This window comes from Quercus lobata, chromosome 4 (genome assembly GCF_001633185.2).
Source record: "Quercus lobata isolate SW786 chromosome 4, ValleyOak3.0 Primary Assembly, whole genome shotgun sequence".
Taxonomy (NCBI): domain Eukaryota; kingdom Viridiplantae; phylum Streptophyta; class Magnoliopsida; order Fagales; family Fagaceae; genus Quercus; species Quercus lobata.
The window spans coordinates 5,362,107-5,380,901 of record NC_044907.1 but is presented as its reverse complement, the minus strand read 5'-3'; the positions used below and the strand labels follow the sequence as shown (position 1 = coordinate 5,380,901).

Genomic DNA, 18,795 nt, shown 5'->3' with positions numbered 1-18,795 from the left:
ATGCACCTCACCCCTTTTTTAAAGTGTGGGAGTTGTCAAATTCTTAATTTTTCTCTTGAGTAGATACACATCACCAAAAGTTTGTCATTTTTGGTACACAAGTAGATAACTCCTTGTCAAGCCAATCCTTAAGCTCTTTTATTATTAGCTTCATTGTGAAACTATAATCTTAAAATAGATTCCACTCTACAAGGCATCATTTGTTCCTGATTCTTTGATGTATCCCAGTTAGCTAATGGATTGTTGTTTGGACAACTCTAAGTAACCTTTCAATTTTGCCAACCCAATGTGCAGCACTTTCACTTTCAAGAAGATGGCTCCAAAGGCCATAAAGGAAATCAGGAAGTTTGCCCAAAAGGCGATGGGAACAACTGATGTCAGAGTGGATGTTAACTGTTAAGCTTAACAAGCACGTCTGGAGCCATGGGATTCAGAGTGTGCCAAGGAGAGTTCGTGTCCGCATTGCGCGTAACAGAAATGATGAAGAAGATGCAAAAGAGGAGTTTTTCTACACTAGTCACTGTTGCAGAGATCCCTCCAGAGGGCCTAAAGGGGTTGGGCACCATTGTATATATGTTACAGAGTTTTTATTTCTACAAAATTTGGGTTACTGTTGTTTCTTAATACCTCAAGGAGCTTCCTATAAATATATCTTTAGAATTTTATAAAATCATCATTTAATATCAATTAAATTATTATTTAGTTAACCTTATTTCATATCTCTATTTTAGATTCTTTCTTTTATATGTGTGAGCTGTGCATATGTGAAAAAGAGAAACATAAAAGAAAAAATTATGTATAATTTCCTAGATATTGTACCTTGAGTTTTTTCAACTAAATACAATCATGTAATTATATTAACTAATTCAATAAATACAATATTATCTTTAAATAATTTATATCTTTTGATCAATATAACCACATAATCAGATTCAATATGAAATTACAATATCTAAAGACAGCAACTTTTGCTTACGAGAAAGTTTAAGGATACAATTTTAATTTGTGTCACAATTATGACATGGTCGACTCTCATTCTACTATTAGTTGAGAAAAAATGGTGGTTTCTCTTTAACTGATTGTCATGTGACGTGTTGATTAGTTCTAGTTGGGCAAGTTGTGACAAATGAAGTTGTCCTATAAGAATTGCTTGATTTGCAATAGTAACTACACAAGTTAAATTCATTTCGAACACACCTGCTTGGCCAAAATGGCTAACTAAGCATAATTTTTCAACTATCTAGTTAGTAGTTCCAGTTTCCAAACTATATTATTTACTAGTATCTTGAGTCTTTGAGACTCGATTTTGGCCTATAAATCGAGTCTCAAAGACTCGATTTTCATGGTCTAATCACGTTTGATGTGACATTTTTTTCATGTGGTGGCCACCTAGAAATCGAGTGTCTAAGGCTCGATTTATAAACCAAAAAATTTTTTAAAAAATTTGAAGTCTCATGTACCAGCCGAAATACCCAAAAACAAATTTCAGAAATCCCAGAAGCACAACAATCCCAAACAACAATCCCAATCTTAGAGACTCAGATCAGAGGGAGAGAGAGCTCACCTCACCAGCGCATGGCCTGGGCTCGCGTGATGGCTTGGGTCGCGCGCGGCCTAGGCTCGCGTGGCTTGGGTTCTCCTCTGGGTTCTTCTCTGATGTTCTTCTCTAATGAGTTCTTGGTGTGGCCTGGATTCTTCTCTGATGAGTTCTTCTCTGATTGGTCACGCATGGCCTGGGTTTTTTTTTTTTTTTTTCCTCTGGGTTCTTTTGGGTTCTTCTCTGGTGTTTTAGTTTTTATAAGGGGTATAAATCGAGTCTTAGACACTCGATTTTTATGCGGTCGCCATGTGGAAAAAATGCCATATCGGACATAATTAGTCCATGGAAATCGAGTTTCTGAGACTCGATTTATAGGCCAAAATCGAGTCAGACTCGAGATGCTAGTAAATAATATAGTTTGAAAACTGAAACTACTAACTATATAGTTTGAAAATTATGCTTAGTTACCCATTTTGGCTCACCTGCTTTAAGAAAAAAAAAAAAAAACGACACACCCTCGTATACTCTCCCCAGTGGGCTTCGCGAGTGTATGCATATCAGCATATATATAAGGCTAAACACACTGTCAGAGCCGCAACAAAACAAACCCCCGCAGCGAAACACTTCATAACACTCACGAGACATAGCTCCAATGGTACTCTCTCTCTCTCTCCATATATATATATATATATATATATAATATGTATGAAATGTGTTGAGCCTTGATGTATATCTTATGCTAAAGTTTGATGTTTTACAATTTTTGTATCCCAATGAGGAAAAGTTTAGTAATCTGAAAATGGTGCATGGAATTTATACCACAAAAAAGAAAAAAACATGGGGCTCCCTTTTGCAAGCTTATTGTAGAGGTTGAGGAATCTTTTGATTTTACACATGTTTCCTGATCTGGGTTTTCTTTTTTATCAATCTCTAGAAGATTTTGAACTAGTTTTGCCTTAAAATTTTTACATGGGTATAGGGATGTTAAATAATTATTACTCTCCTTTTTATTTTTATTTTTTATTTATTTGTCCTTTTTTTTTAATAAAGGTTTTTCCTCTAAACTGATTTGGAGGAGAAATCCAACCAATGCATGGTGATTGAAATGAGTTTCTATATATAATTTTTAATTATATAAAATAGTGATATTTACTTCTTTTAGTGTCTGTTTGAGTTACAATTGCAATTTAAAAATACAGTTATTTTAATTAGTAAAATTTGTGAAAAATGTTGTTGTGAAAAACTATATATAACAAAAAAAAAGGGGAAAAACACCCCCAGGTATGTGACCATTGTCATGCATTTAGCTCACACAACTGGGTTTTAGTAAGCCATTTGGCTTGGGGTTGGGGATACTAGGTTTTGCGCAAGTGTGTGTTGAGTTCAACATTAAACGTATACTAGGTTGATTTGGGCTATATAAGCAATTACAAGGAATCTTTATTGAAACTAGACTAGATATAGCACTAGATGTGATTAGAGCTTTCCTCAAGTCATGACAGGAGGAATGATCATTTTGTTGGAAAGGGTTGGATAGTGCCACTGAGTCATAAAGTTCTTAGCAAAATTGCACAAGATTTAAATCTGGTTTTATATAATTTGTTTTGCTGGCTTTGTTTATTGGTTATTAAATTCTATATTTGAAGTAGGCTATGTTCGAACTTAGAACCAAATATAGTTTGGTACTACAATTGTATCTGTATTTCCTTGTACTGTTTATACCTAACTTTTGTACAACTATTGGCAATTTGACATAAAATTATATAGAGCATATTTTTCTCAAGTTTATTTATCTATTCATTTATTTTGAGTTATGGTCCCAAGGGGAGTGAGAAGGCAAAGTTTGAACCAGTGACCTTTACTTAACGGTCTTTAGTTCTACTCTTTGGGGTATTTTTTCCTCTCTCAATTGTCTTAGAGGTTGAATCACTAGATGGAATCAGGTTTTTCTTAGTGTGCATATCTTTAAATTGGACTGATAATGTTGTTATTAAGAGTGTTATTACTCAATATTCATAATGTAAGTCATAGACTAGCTTCTCAAGAACGGTAGCTTAATTTGGAAGTCCAGGACAGGCTTAGTTTATATATTAGTCTATTGAACTATGTGATGGATAACAGTTTCCAAACAAGGGTGCTGAAACAAACTCCTAAATGGGTTTATAACTATTGGATAAGAAATAGCTATTACAAGCCTTTTCCCTGTGTATGGTTCATAGCTAGGTGGAATTTTGATTTTTGAAGCATTGAGAACAATGGAAAACTTTTGTTTTTGCTTTATGGCAATATCGGCAGTCTGATAGTCTTATGATGAAACTCTCTTGAAGAATTCGTCAATGAACTTTGGCTCAATCCTCTTTCTACAAGAATACAAAGATGGTGAGGTCATGGACTCAAAAGAATCAAAGCTTACTGGTGTGTGTGTGTGTGTGTGTAAATCACAACCCCCCACCCCCTCAAAAAATAAAGGAAGAAAAGAAAGATTAAGTTGTTTGTGGTAATAGCTGACATAGTAATAACTGATTAAATTCAAAATTATCAATTTAATTTTTGTTCAAGTCTGAACACCAAAGTCCTATGTTGATGATATCTTATCTAACTAGGCTGCTGTACTTTTTTTTTTAAAGCTAGAGATGGAAGGACACCTTCAAAACTCTCCTAAATAAGGGTATCCTGCTTACAGAGAGGATGAAAACATTGAAAAGTGCATCTTGGGCCTTGGAACTACACTGGTTGCTACAATTGAGGAAGCAAAAGATAGGATTTCTCAAATAGAACATATATTCTTCCCTACTTTCCATTTGAAATCTGAAAACCTGCAGAACTTTTTTCCTGAGGGCAAGAAAGCCAGGGAAGATGTGTGTAAAGAAAAGGAAAATGATCTCATACTCCCAATAGAAAGACTTCAATGCGAAAAGCAGCAAGCCCTTGAAGAGAACCAGTCTCTCAAGCTTGAATTGGGGTACTTGCCAAAATTAAATGTCAACTACTTGAGATTGATGAGTGAATGGAATTGCAGAATAGGTTTGTGCAATTGGTTCCCGAAGGCAACTCTGCTATTGTAAATAAGGGAAAACAACTTCTAGAGTACGAAGAAAAGACAAAGAGCTTCTTGCCGAAGTGAATGGCCTTGAGAGAAAAGTCAATGAGCTCCAAGATGAGCTTAGAAGAAAAGACGAAAAAGTAGTAGAGGGGAAGAAGTTGGTGCAAACAATAGCCAAAGATGATGAATGTCTTAACTCTAAATTTTCAGTTGATTATCAGCTATTGAGAGATGATAAAAAGGAGAAGAATATACTTATGGTTGAATTGGAACATTTCAAAGATAAAGCTGGTAGACTCCAAGAGGAGGTTCAGAAAAAGACTTATGAGGTTGAGGAAGGAAGACAATTACGAGCCCAATTGCAGCAGCAGATTGTTTGGAATGCCACTGAAATGTCAAAGAACAAACAGTGTTTGAAGGAGTATGAGGAAGAGAATAACCTGCTGATGGACAAAATAATGAATTGATGGTAAATTATGGAGGTAAAAGTGGTGAGGTGGCAGAAGGAAGGGATTCAATAACTTCACCTGGTAAGACTCTATTGCATTTTTTCTTTATTGTTTTTCTTTTAAACTTTATCCTTAATCTCTATGGTTGTAAATCATAAGTAGCTGCATTAAGTTTGGTGAAGTTTCTTATAATCTTCTGGCACTTCCGGTCTGATTTAAAAGTAGTGGATTATGTGCCGGGTTGTCACTTCACATAAGTTTCGGATCTGTTTGAATTTGTGAATTTTGCTAATTAAATTTATTTGTAGGGGTTCCAGTTACTTGATGGTGGTGGGAGACTAGCATGACGGAGGTGGTGACCCCTTAGATTTATAAATGTTTTGTCAATCTCAGGTCTTTTATTTTGATAATAGTGAAATAATATGTTTTATTTAACAATCCACAACATTTTTATGTCTCTTTATTTCTCCATTGGGCCTTATCTAATTAGTTATTACTATTAGTCGTTAATATATATTTTAATACTAAAACAGTGGATATGTTAAAAGACGTGAAGAAGAGAGAAATGTATAGTGTAAGCTTAGGCAATTAATGATAGACTAATGAGATAATAGTAAAAACAAGTTAACCTAAACTTTTAGGTAACAGTAAAAAAAACATAATGAAAAGAGTTAAAAAAAGAAAAAGAAAAGCTAAATGCAAAATTAGAGCGCTACATGTCAGGCGCGCGTGCACACACACATATATTGATTGATGTGAGAGATTTTGTCAAAAGTGAAAAAGTACAAAAATTCTACAACACTAGCAGCTTAAAAGAACTGCACAATAAAAGAAAGCCTAGTACAAGCACTATGCTAAACAGGAAAGGTTACTAACAAGCCAAAAAAAAAAAATCCTAAGCTAAACAGCAGCTGGACTACAACAATGAAACTAGAAACTAGAAACTAGAAGCAGCATTCCTGCGCACTTCCATCTTCTATTAAACACAGAGAAGCTAACACTTCAATTGCAACAAATCAAACTGTTGATCATAGAATTCTTCACTTTCATGCGGAACCTAACTCTAGATTTAATGTTGCTCCTAAAAATGTTTAGTGTTTCTCTGTAACCAGATGTGGTACACTGCAGCAGCTAAGACAAGCCTGCTGACAGAGCACTTTAAAGCTTTTATTCTTCAAGCGCTGTTACTCCAATGAAGCACCTACTCCAGTCCAGTCATAACCAGAGTCCTCCATCAAACTTTAAACTTTGACTTGATGCCAAATCCTTCTAGATATGGAGCAATCAAAGAAAATGTAGTCCCTGATCTGATGCTTCCTTCTGCAGAAAACATGCAAAGTATTCCCTTGATAACCCCATTGAATCAACCTATCCCTTGTAGATAGTCTATTACCATAGGCAAGCCAACAAATAAAGTTGTGTTTTTGGAATGTTTTCAAGCCAATCTCCACTAGTCTACCTCAGGTAATTTCATTCTAATAGCCTCTCAAGTAGATTTACAAGAGAACACAGCAGAATTTGAAGAAAATCACATTACAGTAGCTTGTTTACTTCGTTTCACTTGGAAGCATTTGTATTGAATAGCAACTAGATCCTTGGATCTAGGAAACCACCAACCATCATGGGAGAGAATTGAAGTTGCCTTTGCATTTGAAGTACTTGCTTAATCATATATTACCCCATAAATCATATTTAGAATACAAAACACTATTAAGGTGCCAATTATCCAATCAAAAAAAAAAGTCATGCCCAACCTTATGCTTAATGAACAGCCTTATCACTTCCCTTTGCTTTGAAATCTTCTTCCAACACCAACACCAATTTTCAATAACTTTAAGTTTTAACAACCCAAAAGCTTTTATCCAGCAATAAATTTTCATAAACTCAATGTAACACCCACCTCACTTAAATTTATTTAATTGCTTCTAGAGTGAAGTTGATGAATTATTTAATTTATTTTGAAGTTGATATTATTTTATATTATGATATCTACAAAGAAAATAAATAAAAGAAGATGTAACGTGGATGGTTATTTTGTAGATTATTCATATTAAACTTTTAGTCTCCCTATTTGTTAAGGAAAATGATAAGAGATTAAAACTTATTTAGTTTACGAGTTTAAGTATTATCGGAATCCTTTAGAGTTTTGGCCTATCTACACAACCTTAATTTGAGTTTAATTATAAATTAAAGTCTTGGAAGCATATTTAAGCTGTTGGGTCTCTCCTTTATACGTATAAATAAAAATAAAAATAAAAAGAAAAGAAAAGAAAAGAAAATAAGAAGTTGGTGCTTAGCATATTAAAGCTTAAGAGTAGAGAATTAGGGTTTCTCAAAATTGAAAAGATAGACCGTGGCACTGCTAGAGGCAACAAGCAAATTTGTTTGTATTGATGTAAACATCTGTTTATGCATGCCTTATTGATATCTTTGAATGCGTCTTTGATTATGGAACCTTTATCTCTAGGCTGCTTGGAAGTCTTAGACTTATACTGACAGTTGTTGACACTCTATTTTGCAACCCACATTTAACCTCACATGGAGGGTAAAAGGGTAATTTCACATTGGAAATATGCATCTTGATTCTGGTCATTAGATCCTTAATCTCATTTCACCAAAATGATCTTGATGTTGTAACAATCAAATCAACTGATCATAAGCCCGAATCGGACCACCAGATTGAAAGTTATTATCAAATCAAGTTTTAATGGCTGAGATGCACCATCACAAATTGAGTCCGACTATATGTGATTATAAATAATTGATTTCAATTGGTTATAAGTATAATCAATTTGAAATCAATAATGTGTCATAATTTGATTGGTTAGGACTACATTATATGGTAGGGTTGCACACACTTAATTAACTAGATAGTTAAATATTAATTATTCAATAAGTAATTTGTGCAATTATATTTTAATTAGAGTAAATTTGGAACGAGTTAAATCTGAAATGAGAGTGATTGGAGCCATTTAATGTTAATTGGGAGCTAATTTGTTAATTGTGCTGAAACCATTTTCTAATAAATGACCTCTGCTCACTATTTCATCAATATCTCTTAGAATATTTTGAATCTGTGAATGAGGTTAATTTTTCCAGAAACTAGATATCTGGTGCTTCAATTTGAGCACTAGAATGAGACAATTTTGATTAGAATTGAGTCAGGTATGATTTTTCAAAATTAGCTCTACAGGTCGTCACAGCAGCTATGGGAAAACCGAACTTTGCTTGCTTCTTACTTTCATCAATCTCCACATTTAATGCATCAAATTTCCCCAAAAACTCAAATGAGGTCTATATTCATAATTCTTTGTCAACTCTCATTAAATGGTTTTCCATTCATATTTCCTCCATCACTACTATATAAATCCCCCATCTCTTTCATTTCAAAACACACAAAAAATCCCTTCTCTTCTCTTCTCTTGAGTTCTAGTGAAAGTGAGTAGTCTTGTCATATCTTGGTCTTCCTGAGACTTAAGGTATTAAGTGAGACTCACTCTTCTTCTCCTAGATCTTCTTTTCCTCCACCCTTAGGACCTTCATCAAGAGTCCCCTCCTCCATCATATGGATCTTGCATGAAGGTATAATCCATTTCCCTAACTTGTTTTTTGTGTTGCCATGAAGAGAATTTAGGATTAAAGCATGATAGTAACTATTTAAATTCTCTTAAATATATTTGAATGTTCTTGAATGTTCTTAAATGTTCTTATGTGTTCTTCATATGTTTTTGATTGTTTATCATATATTTATGCATAACATTAGTTTCGATCTTAAATCCACATAAAAAAACATGAAAAAGATGTTTGTTTAATAATTCTTTTAAATTCTTGAATCTAGGATATCACTATCCATACACATTCACTAGAATTTATTCTTCAATCCAAATTAAATGCTTAATAAATTGAATTAGGGTTTATCACATACATACACTTTAAATTCGACATGCAAATTGATTGATAACATATTGGATGATGTGATATGAATGTTGGCCACCATAATCTAGAAGACCGGTTTCACTGGGCAAGGTGGGTGCCTAACACTTTCCCACCTTTTAACATAGCCTTCGAGTTTAAATCAGGGGTTAGTAGACCAAATGTTTATCTATGTAATTTTTGATTTTTAGATTGTAACTAGGAAACAAAACCATGTACTTTATCTTAGATTGTATCTATGACCAAAACCATATAATTTTCCTATGATCAATGTAAATTCAATTACAAATTAACAAAATGAGGAATTTTTCAATTTTGGTTTTCTTATTTATTCCAATAATTAAATAAGTGACGACTTCATTGTAAAACCCTTAATCTAAAGGGGAAAATATAATTAGTCGAACCTCCATTTTGAAAGCCAATAACACGACTCCACCCATTCATGTGGATTTGGCCCAACATCCCAATAAAACGGGCCGGGGGCACGGTCTCTCACAACAGTTGCATAGGAATAGAGGTTATCATGGAAGTGTTATTATGGACACGCATTATTTTATTTGATTTAAAAACAGATCCTAATATACGTACATAGAGTAGCATCACCATTCTTTATAAGTGAAGCCTATATAGACATCTATAGATGGTGTTCAATGGTGTAATATATATATACATATAGGTATAGCGGATTGTAGTAATAGATATTACACTACAATTATATAAAATATAGTATAGACATGATGTATATTAGAAAGCTATGTTAGATTTAATATTGCGAAATTTTCACAATGACCAAGGAAAATTTTATAAGAGGACTTTTTGGGTTATTCGAAAACCTACCCTTATTGAGATATTTGATCTTTAATTAGGTTCTAGTTGACATTGTTTCGGATAGTTGAAGTGAAGCTTGGTTTATCAACTAGAGATAAGTAGACTTTAGAACATACAAGGAGATCGACATATGCAGCCACATCTACCACCTCTTCACCAAATGCATCACAAAGAGGAATTCAAGGCTGACTCTACCATTTCCAAGCCTTATCATATCTCTTATCACAAGGGCAAGGGTGAAGATTTCGAGTGGACTTTAAGTGATGCAAAGAGATTATCCAATCAGTGCTCAAACCATGATCAAAGCAAAGCTCATATCCCAGAACCATCGGTTGGTGTCTCTCAAATCCCAAGAGACAATGTTGCTGAAGAAGGTGGAGACACTGAAGAGGAAATTGAGCATTTCACTTTAGTTCTGGAGGACACTACACAACTCTCTTCCCAAGTGCGTGCATGAGCACTCGATCGTCTTGATCATCTAATTGAAAGGGTTGAACATATGTATGGCATGCTAGACTCCCACATGCGACACTCCTCATCTCAATTCACCTATCTAGAAGGCCAGATCACTACTCTTTTGTCTTAGATTGATGACATGATGAGGGACCAGTAGCAGCAGAACTTAAAGTCAGAGTCCGTGACATTTTAGCCTCTTTGGCCATTTCGGTAAAAAAAAAGGAGAGTAGTTTGAGGGGGAATACAGCTTGAGGGGGAGCACAGTTTAGCACACCTTAGTTTAACATTGGTTTATTGTGGTGGTTTTTAAGTTTACTTTAAGTTTTTATAACTTTTGGATATTTACATTGCTTTCATTAAAACTTTTAAGTACTTTAGTTTAAAACTTAATTATTTTTAGTACTTTTGTGTATCTTGGTTTTTATAGACATGTTTTGATGCTTATTGTTATCTATTGCTTTTAGCTTTGGTTTCCTTAATGCATCATGCTTGTTGGACATGCAATTGATTTTAGCATTGCTCTTAATTGCATTGCGTGTCCAGATGATCATTTACTAGATAAATGTTCATTGTAGTCATTTCTTGATGACTGTTCATGTTTGATCAAGTTATTCTTCATAGCTTATATTTCTTTTGATATCCTGATCGCATTTTACTTGTTTCTATACGTACCTTGTGTTCTACTTATCATGAGCTTAATGAAAGTTTGTTGTATGTGCGAATGTTTCAAGATACAGGTGTGTACGGTGCAAGTGCTTCACAGCTTCTAGAATTAGGTGTGAGTGAGTTTTGTCTATGCTCCCAAACTCATGTTTAAGTCTAGAGTCTGTTTAGGGGTTTTGTCATAGAATAGCCAAAAGGGGAGATTGTGAAGTTGTAATTTGCAATTATTTTTTGTTGGCTTTAATTCCTTGCAAAATTTGATTGTAATTTCTTCAATCATATTTCCCTGTATGTATGTGGGTTTCTAATTGTAAGGGATGGGTGTGAGAGAGTGTGAAGACTCAAGTTTCAAAGAATGAACAAGCGGATTTCGCAAGTGTCTCTCGAGAAGCTTACCCGTGAAAAAGCTACATGTAGAGCACACGACTGGAAGATTAAGAGTCATGCCAGGCTAGAGATTTTCGTGAGTGTCTTGCGGGAAAGGCCATCCTGCTAAGTACCCATGAAACTCTATTTGGCAAAAAAGTTATGTTTTGCTTTACCAAGTTTTTACCCACACTATATATACTCTCATTACTCACAAATTGTAAGAAGTGCTTTTCTGAGGGAAAACCCAAGAAAATATATTTGTGAGTTAGAAATTGTTATACCCATGATCATCTACACATTTTCTTGTGGTTTTTCTCAACTCCTACCTTTCCATCTCTATATCCTTGAGAGGTTGATAGCTCAAACACTTACCATACTCATTTTAAGTGTAAAGTGAGATTTTGGTGTTATTGAGAAGTATTGGAAAGAGCCATTTATTGGCGGATGCAATCGGACTGAATTGTGAGATCCGGAAAGCTAGAGAAGACAAGGTTTTGAGAAGCCAATTGGAAGACTCAAGTACATTGAGTAGATTAGGCTTAGAGGGTCTTTTGTTATTCATGTACTCCAACTTTATTCTCTAGTAGATCGATTTCGACTTGGAGGGTTGTGGAGAGGTTTTTTGCTGAGTTCTTCGGTTTCCTCTTTGATAACACGTCTCAGTGTTATCTTGTGTTTGCATCTCTCTTTCCTACTCTTAAGCTTTCCTTTTATTGTTGATAATCGATGAATATGGCTTACGGTAGTGTTATTGGTTGGTTGCACTCATTTACTCTTATTCCGCACTTAGTCTAAGTTAGAGTAAAAGTTATCCAACCATAATTTTAAATTGGGGGTCCAAACAAGCTCTTGTGTTTTTACACAAATCCGAGCTTTCAGTATTTAGTCAATTTGGTATGAAATATAAAAAGAATAAAAAAATTGTTAGGTCTTTACAAGAATGTGAACAATAGGGGGCTATTTGGTTATGTCCATAGGTGGGGAGGGGAGGCATTGGTCGATTTTATAGTTTAGAAGAACATTGTGAATAGCCGAATACTTAAGATGAGAAAAAAACGTCAATTTTTATTCATTTTTGTCAGTAAGATTGTAACTTTTAATTCTTCTTGCCTGTAAGGGATTGTCCCTATTAATATCATTGATTATTTGCATATTACAATTTCAACATCATTTTACTTGCCAACACCAAAACAAAATACAAGCTTTGTTATTTACTTTAAGGTCGCAAGTGTCATCGCAACTGGTGCATGTTTTCTGGATGCGGAAATTCCCCATCGAATGAGCAAGACATGATTCGAAGCAAATATCATAGCATTTGTCAAATTCTGATTTCTCTGCTCTAGACTGCTCTGAAAGCATTCCAATCACTAGACAAAGCATGAAAACTGACACCACTATTGTTCTTTCTTCCATAACAGTTCTGAGAAGGAATTTTTTTTTTTTTTTTTTTTTTGTTAGTCCATTTTCAAGTCCCATTGAAATATTATGAAAATTGTAACTATTTCAATTACTATTATTATTATTATTCGGATAATTCGATAGTTACATCAGAGAGGAAAAAATTGAACCATCAATATCTTAGAAATATTAGTAAATGAGAACCAATTGAATTATAATGCTCTTATTAAAGATTAAGTTAACAGTAGAGGATTCTCCCATCCTTAAGTGACAAATTTTTTAATGAACCATTTCTCTCTTCTCTTTAAAGTGGAGGTAGGCAAAGTATTCCATGGGTATTTTTACTCTAAATAGTCAAAGGCAATGCTAGCAATTCATTTTGGCAGTGGGAAGAAAAATATTGCTTAGTATCAAGTTATATTTTATTTTATTTTTCTCTCTTTTTAATGGATAGTATCAATTACCATGTGAGTTTTTTTTTTTTTTTTTTTTTTTTTTTGAGAATCAACTATTGCTCAAGTAATGTCATTTCATAATTCAAAAATATATGTTGCATTGTCCTATTGAAATTTGGAAGAAAATATATTTATGTAAGCAAAATTACACTTTTCTTGCGTTAAATATTAGACAGTTAGAATGACCCTTCCTTTAACTTAAACTTAGCAATGTCCTCCGTCTATCTATTCTTAATGACCACTTTATTTCTCCCATTAGTATTTTACCAAATTATCAAAATATTCAAACTTTTTTGAAAAATATATCTAAACTAATGCATTAATAACCTTAAGGAATGTATTTAGTAATGAAAAAAAAAAAAGAATAGAATGTGATGAAATATTTAATCCTATGGATATTTTAAAATAAAGGAAATACTTAACTATTAGAGAGCATATTTTAATAAAATAACATAATTTCATGTTTAGACTATAGATAAATTAGATCTGGGTCATTGTGCTTTTTATTAGTTTTAGAATAACTTGTGTTTGTGAAGACTTACTAAGCCAAAACAATTCCTATTGCTGAGTTTGCTACACAAGTGGTACGTTACGTTGTCTTAGTTTACGTTACCAATTACTTCTACGGTTACCTGATGTAGTGTGAGCATTAATTATTGCTGTGAAAAAAGTATTCGTGCTTATTTATTTATTTTTTCCCCTTGCTTATTCTCTTTTTTTATTTTATTTTTTTATTTTTATACAAGATAGGATTCTACTCTAGTCTAATCTAAGTGCATATGTATATAAAACTCCCTCATGAAGACTTAAACCTCGGTCCTTACTCCCTATATTCCACAAATACTTATACTTATGGAGTGACCATTGCACCAAGGGTGTGTAGTGGTACATATTCCCATTCTTAATTAGTAAGGAGTGTAAAAAATTACTGAATTGGGTCAATACAAAATGCATCTTTTCAAAACTTATGTAGTCGTGTAATAATCCTTCCTTTAATTTTTGTTTATGATTAAAATTGTACAATGCACTGGTCTTCAACTAATAAATAAATAAATATATATATATATATATATATATATATATATAACTGAAGTAGTAGAAATTTTGGTTGACCACATTATATTGGCTCACATAAACTTTATTTTTTATATATTGATAGTTGGGGGTGAGAGAACTCAATCTCTAATGTTTATATTAGAAATACCAAGAAGTGTCAGTTAAATTGTAAGAATATTAACGTGTCATATAAGCTTTTGAGAAATTTTTTTATTTTTTTGATGGACACTTATTTATGATAAAACTATGGATTCAAATGAGGCATTTTAATCTTCACATTAAGATAGCAAAAACTTGTTACCTTTATTGGTAACACTAGAATTGTATTGCCACCATTATTATTATTATAAGTTTCATATTTATTTTCTGAATACCCTGAAGTTGTAATACATTTGCGTAAAGGAAAACGATTTCTCATGATATTCAAATGTGCAATTTTTGAAAAACAAACCATAAAATCCAAAGCTTTTTAACATCTAAAAGTCCAAAGATTTCTACTTCTTCTAAATTTTAAAGGAGCAAACCAACTTTATGATAAACTAATGCATAAGAGAAAATCAAATACCAGAAATTAAATTCTCACCTTAAGAAGTTTCTTTGAGAAATTCTTTATGTTCTTGACCTTCTGTTATTTTGTTGCCCTTTCCTACGGCTTGTTGAATGATTCCAATACTACTTTAATTTATTTTTGGCTTTGGAAAAGACTGTGTTGCAAATTAAACTATATATAAATTCAATTTTCTAAACGCCTCTCAAGTCTCAACCGTATGTGATTTTACAGTAACATATTATACAAGCATTTACTATGTTCGGCGTTGAAGCTCGTATCATAATAAATCCATTTTCTTTAACAGTTTTTCCGCTTTTTTACCATATTTAATACGTTCGGATGATAAACATAGTCTTTATGGAATGAGTGGAATAAAGATTTTTTAGAGTAATACTTCGTCTATAATATTTAATACTTTCAGATGACAAACATGAGAGGGCCAATTGCTGTATATGTCTCCCACTTTATAACTATATTATTTTTCAATTTATAAATTTGTTTGTTCTCAATTTGTTAGTTCTAGTACTAACACTCATCAATGGGGACGCAGTCACTAAAATTATGAATTTATAGTAGGGGTGGCAAAATTAACCCAAACTCATTTACCACCCAAACCCACCCATTTAAATAAGATCTAAACTCACCTAATTATTAATTGGGTTAAATGGATATTAACTCAATTAAACCCAATTAACATTAATGTTTATTGGGTTTAACTAAGGCTATGTTTGGCTTTATGTAAATCAAATTCCGAGTGTAAAATGAATGCAGGGGAAGGTGAATTCCCGTAAGGAAAATGAAATCCGGGTTTTTGGTTCTACAATGGAAAAGAGTCCGGAAAACGATTTCTAGTGTTTAGTAACATTCTGAAAATGCTATTTTCCTACAATTTTTTCACAATTTGGATCCGTTTGGATACAACTTATTTTTGCTAAAACTGAAAACTGAAAACACTGTAGTAAAATAATTTTTAAATGTGTGAATAGTATCGTGGGACCCATTTTTAATATTTTTAAATGCATAAATAGTGCTGCTACAGTTTGTTAACAGTACTGCTACAGTTCGTGAACAGTGATAATTGTCTCCTGCACAATAAATCCATGTGATTTTACTGTTCATGCGTTGAAAAAAAAAAGAAAAAAGAAAAAAGGAAGGAAACATGAAATAGAAAACGTAGACGCACAATAAGTCCTATCCAAACACATACTTTCTCAACCGTTTTCTCAGCTTCCAAACAAATTTTATAACAGAAAATTTCAAAATATACACTTAACACAATCAAAAATCAAAATAAAAACATTTTATTGACAAACTCGGTGAGAGGAGGAAGAAAGGACGAGAGATTGAGGGAAAGAGAGACAGATCGGGAAAGAGAGGATTTGAGTGGATGGAGGCGGCGGCGGCGGCTAGATCGGGTGGGTTTGGAGGTGGAGTGGAGTGGGCTGGTGGTTGGTGGCGGCCAGATTGACGACGTTGAGCAAGAGGGAGAAGAAGAGTTGAGGAAGAAGAGAGAAAAAAGAGGAAGCTTGGCCGACGTGTGATCTGGGCAGTGGGGTGGTGTGATTTGGGTGGTGGGGGTGGCACAATTTGGGTTGACTGGAGCTTGGCTGAGGTGAGCTTGGAGATGGGTTTTGGACCATGTAAGGAGTGTGCTTGAGCTCTCTCTCTTCGGGTGTGATGTCTGGAAAATGCTTGAAGGTAAAATTAAAGCGTATTTTAGTGGGTTATTTTACAGTCAATGGGTTGCTGAATTTCCATTTGACCGTATTTTCCGTGGGTACCAAACACACACAAGGGTGTAAAACAGTTTCCTAAAAGCGTTTTCATGTGAAACAAACACAGCCTAAATACCTAATTATGACCTAAGTATCATTTCTACAAATTAGCCAACTCTAAAATACCCCAAAACCTTAAAAATGACATAAATACCCCCTAAATCCTAAAATTCACCAAAATACCCCTTAAACCTAAAAATGACTAAAATACCCCTAAAACCATAGAATGACCGAAATACCCCCAAAACCATAAAATGACCGAAATATCCCTAAAACCTAAAAAATGACCAAAATACGCCTTTAAGCTAAAAAAATGACTGAAAAACTCCCCTAAATCTAAAAATGACCAAAATACCCTACCTAAATTAAAAAAAATGGTCGAAATACCCCCCAGAAACCTAAAAAATGACCAAAATACCCCCTAAACCTAAAAAAATGTCTAAAATACACCATGAAACCTAAAAAATGACTGAAATAACCCCGTGTTGATGCCCATTTTTTGACAAAAGGGCCAAATGGCAAAAGAAGCCTAACACTATGAAAAAGATGGAGAAAGAAGGCGGAAAATAAAGACCATTGGGCCAGAATGGCAGGAATAATGGTCAACACGCCCGTAAAAAACAATAAGTGGCCAGAGAGAAAGCAAAAGGTCTAAGGAAGCCCAAAGGATGAAGTAGTAAGCCCATGGAAATTGTAATAGATGGAAAGAAAGTAAAAAATGGGTCGGGGAAGCCCAAAAAAAGGAATTAGTAAATGGGGTTGGCTCAAAGGCCAATAAGCCCAAAGGTAAGGAAGTAATTGAGTCTGGGAAGCCCAAAGGATTTAGCAAAAGCTCATGGGAATGAAAGAGGTAGGAAATGATGAAATGGGCCGAGGATGCCCAAAGAACGAAATGGGTAATTAGATAAGACAACTTTGTTTCCAGAAAGTTAATAAGACAACTTTGTTTCCAGAAAACTCAAAAACAATGGTGACTAATTATGTCAAAATGCTTGAGAAGCATTAATTAACACAATGTGCTTCTTCATATAGTAGTTCATTTTGTTGTTCTAAAAACACATGGAAAGATTGTCAAATTAAGTAGAATGTAACAGAAGCTTTAACTTCTTCACTGTAAAGATCACTAATAGAAACACCTGTCCATAGAATCTTCAACCATAATGTTGAGTGGGATTAGCTACAGTAGAGATGTTTTCTGGTAATGACGGAAGAATTTAGCACATTTGACAAATCAAACTGCTTCAGACTAGTAAAAATTGTTAAATGATCCTTTAATTTTCCAGTTTCATAGGATGGCAGAGGATAGCACCAAAATGCAGTACCAATTTGATAGAATGAATGAGTTTAGGACTTGGAAAGATGGGCAAGGCTAAGTCTCTTAGAGTAGGCTGGGGTTGTTTCAACTCTTCAAGAGACAAAATCTTGGAAAATGCCTCTCAGTTATGCTTTCTTGTCGATTATAAGAGATGACTATACTATTTTTTTGATAAGTAATTATAAAAGATGACTACAATATGCACTACCTTGTCTATTTATAGTTACACAAGGATGCATGCCATTGGCTAACTGCAATGCTTTATATATATATATATATATATATATATTTATATAAGTAATAAAGATTTATTAATATATATATATATATATATATATATAAATATAAAAGAGGAGTATACAGGGGTGTACGTATCAAATACAAAAATTGCATAAATCAAGTAAATCCAAAATTGAAGAAAAAAGTTGGTTTCTTCACATTGAGAACTAGTCCAATAAGGTTCTGAAAAATAGAAGCTTGAGATCAGGCATAGAACATTCATTGTCTTCAAAACACCTACTATTTCTTTCCTTCCAAATACACCACATCAAACAATGAGGAACAACAATTGATTGTTGGCAAGGTCGGTTTGGTCGCCATCATAATGGAGACATTGGCTAACTGCAATGCTATAGGCTCATAGCATTTGATAGGCTCTTTTATAACTAACTAGGCTTCGAAATAACTAATTAGTCCCCTAACTTATCATCTTAACCAACCTTGTTATAAATTGTTACAGAAGCTGAAGTACTGCAGAGTAGCTAATAAGATGCAATGCTACCCAAAAATAAAAACAAGAAAAAGGTCCACTTTTCCTCCCTCAAGATTAGTACAAGCCCATTTTGCATTTAGTCCATTATTTTCACTTTTATAATACTACACATTACCGACCACATATAGCACTTCATAGTAAGAACTAAGAACACAGACCGTATATCTCACCCAAAAAAAAAAACACACACACA

General features: G+C 33.7%; 1 pseudogene; it reads left to right on the top strand.

The window, feature by feature from the left end:
• Positions 1–374: 374 nt before the first annotated feature.
• On the top strand, positions 375–5,057 carry LOC115984449 (annotated as a pseudogene).
• The last annotated feature ends 13,738 nt before the right edge of the window (positions 5,058–18,795 follow it).